General features: G+C 39.3%; 1 pseudogene; it reads left to right on the top strand.

Annotated features, from left to right (window-relative positions):
• Window positions 1-513: 513 nt before the first annotated feature.
• LOC149547355 (putative UPF0481 protein At3g02645 pseudogene) lies at window positions 514-2556 on the top strand (annotated as a pseudogene).
• The last annotated feature ends 510 nt before the right edge of the window (window positions 2557-3066 follow it).

Here is a 3066-nt window from a genome sequence, read left to right as displayed (position 1 = left end):
CCTAAGACATCCCACAAACAAATTTTGTAAAACATTAAACTAAATAAAATAATTTAATTAATTAAACAAATTTCAAATTTTTTTTTAAATGTTACTATTTAGACAAATATTAAAATATTTTCAATACTATTTTATCTTTATTATTCTTTTCCGAATCAATTACCTAATTTTTTAATAATTTACGTATTTTAGTAATTTACGTAACTTACTAATAGACTTGATTCTTTAGTTTTTATTCTTTTCACCTTCAGTGTTGAACAAAATTACAATATAAAACTATTAACCTAATTTAGGTTAGCTGGCCTTATCGTAGGGCCCTCTCTGCACAGTGTTCGAATTGTCTGTTAGTTGCATGAAGTCTTCGGACATTAAATGTAGTTTCCCTACGGAAAGCAAGCATTTACCATGTGATGCTGCACGCATTAAAGAAATTCTGTCAAACTAAGCTTCCTTTGCTCTTTGACGCTGAGGCTCAGGCTACATATACAACCGTCTGCTCAGTCGTTTCCCAGATTTAAGCCTTCTACAATATTTTCATCTTCATCTCCTTGCTTTTCGTAATCTGTCACCAGTTTACGCATTTGAATTGATAGCAGTAATGAATTCAGTTGAACTGAAGATCGACGAAGATCGATGGGTTATTCAAATCAAGGAAAGCTTGAGTGACCATGGCAACGAAGAAGAAGCAAATGAGATTTCTGCATCAATTTTCGGTGTGCCCAAGCAATTTTTGGGTGTCAAACCAGAGGCATATACTCCACAACGCGTCTCTATCGGACCATATCACTACTGGAGATATGAACTGCACGGAACGGAGAGATATAAAGTCGCCGCTGCCAGGAAATTTCTGAAGAGGATTCCGGGTGACCGGAACTTCGAATCTGTAGTGGAAGAGGTGAAGAAGAATGTCTGGCAGATCAGAAACTGCTACGACAAATATGTGGAGTACAAGGATGATACCTTGGCATTAATTATGGCCTTGGACGCCTCCTTTGTTCTCCAGTGCCTCCACTTGTACGACAAACAGCCAAACGAGGCTTCTCCACAGGTGAAGAGTTTGGGCGCGTTTCTAGATCCATCTGGCGAGAGCGCAAACCACAATGAAATATTGAGAGATCTGATGATGCTTGAGAATCAGATACCTTTGTTTCTCCTGCAGAAGCTGCTACAGCTGGAATTAGGTTCTCGGGACATGGCTGAAGAGAGGCTGTGCAATCTGGTAAGCCTTGCTTGTCAAGAGTGGTCTCCATTTATGTTCAAGATACCGGAATGTTCGAGGCTGCGTATAAAAGAGAGGGGCCACATACTTGAGCTTCTCTATCACTCCATTGTCCCTACAGTTCCTATGGAAGATACAATGATTTCCAACAAGAGTGAGAACGGGAATGTGAGGTTAGCTGGATCTGTTTTCATCTATTCCGTAAGACGTGCTTTTAAAGCCTTGCGGAAGGCCTTTTCATATGTAAACATCGGACTCGCTAAACTTTGCTCGGCGCTCCCTCGGCGTTCTTTTAAAGCAGCGCCTGTCAAGTTGCCCACGCGCCTTGTTTCCACTTTCCAGAATTTCTCAAATCAGAGCAAAGATGAAAAGCGAGGGAAAAACGCGGAAGAGGAAAGAGAAGATTCCTCTGTGGAAACTCCTCCTACGCGCGACGAACTGGCGATTCCCTCGGTCTCGGATTTATACTCAGCGGGAGTTAAATTCATTCCAACCGATGGAGATCTCAACAGTATTTCCTTCGACCCGGCTACTGCAACTCTTTGTCTTCCAAAACTGAGGCTGGATTCCCACACCGAAGTAGTTCTGAGAAATCTGGTGGTGTTCGAAGCTTCGGCGGAGCCTGGTGCGTTGCTCTTCACTCGGTACATTGATTTCATGAACGGCATCATCGACACAGAAGAAGATGTTCGGTTGCTGAGAAAGAGCGGGATTGTGTACGATCACCTGGCGGACGACGCTAAGGTGGCAAGCCTGTGGAACGGAATGGGTAACTGTGTGAAATTCACCAAAAATAAATATTTGGACCAGGTTATCTCAGATGTCAATGAGTACTATAACACGCGATGGACCGTTGCTGCGAGGAAGTACATAAACAAGTATATATATAAGTCGTGGAAGCTTCTGACTGTTTCAACCGCAGGCATACTTGTGCTTGTGACTTGCTTACAAGGTTTTTGTTCTGTCTATGACTGTAAAGGTTTGCGGGGTAGCAGTAGTTATTTGTAGGGCTGCGGGAAATGGGAGAGCTTTTACTCAAAAGGACTTCTAATCCTGCCTCCCTTTTCTTTCCCTAATAATATCACACACCAAGGGACTATTTAACTTTAGTCTAAGAATTAAGCCGTTTTCTAACAGAGACGCCCCTGGTTTACTGTAGAAAGGCACAACGTTTTGCAATTTCACGTTGACGAATTCCTGTGGCATTAGAACACTCCAATTTTCTCTTATAGTTACAGTACGTGTCTTTCAAGAGGAGTGATTTCGTTTCTTTCTCTACACTCCTATACATTTGTACTTCCAGTATTCTTTAACAAAACTCCTAGATTTTCTTCGTACCTGTGGAATAGACGCACTTTTGCTTCTTTATAAACATTCGAACTTCCTCACTTGAATCGTGGTATGGAAGGATATCTCAGTTTTAGTTCGGAAATGTTGAAATAATATATATATTTTTAATTTTTTATAAATTTTCTTTGTTATCAATTGTTTCAAAATGATTAATAAACGTTTTTGTTGTTTACCATCATTTGTATAACTAAAACAAGTTTATCCAACGTGGCTTGCGTTATTAAAAAATTGCAGGGATGTTGTGGACAGATTGTTGAACATATATTATGCAGTTAAAAATTCAAATAATAGTCCACGTTATGTCAATAAATTTTTATATTATAATAGTCCACTTTATATCAATCAATTTTTATATTTTATTTTGATTTGAATTTTTTTTACATTGAACTTAGTATTAGAGGAGGTGGAAGAATATCATCTCACCGTTTTTATTAAATGTCACAGATTGAAGAACCAACAACACTAGACAAATCAGTAATAAAGTCGTAGCTAATGAA

This window comes from Cupressus sempervirens, chromosome 7 (genome assembly GCF_028749045.1).
Source record: "Cupressus sempervirens isolate cs-2001-9-10 chromosome 7, ASM2874904v1, whole genome shotgun sequence".
Taxonomy (NCBI): Eukaryota; Viridiplantae; Streptophyta; class Pinopsida; order Cupressales; family Cupressaceae; genus Cupressus; species Cupressus sempervirens.
Note: the sequence above shows the minus strand (reverse complement) of the source record. Positions and strands in the feature narration are given on the sequence as shown.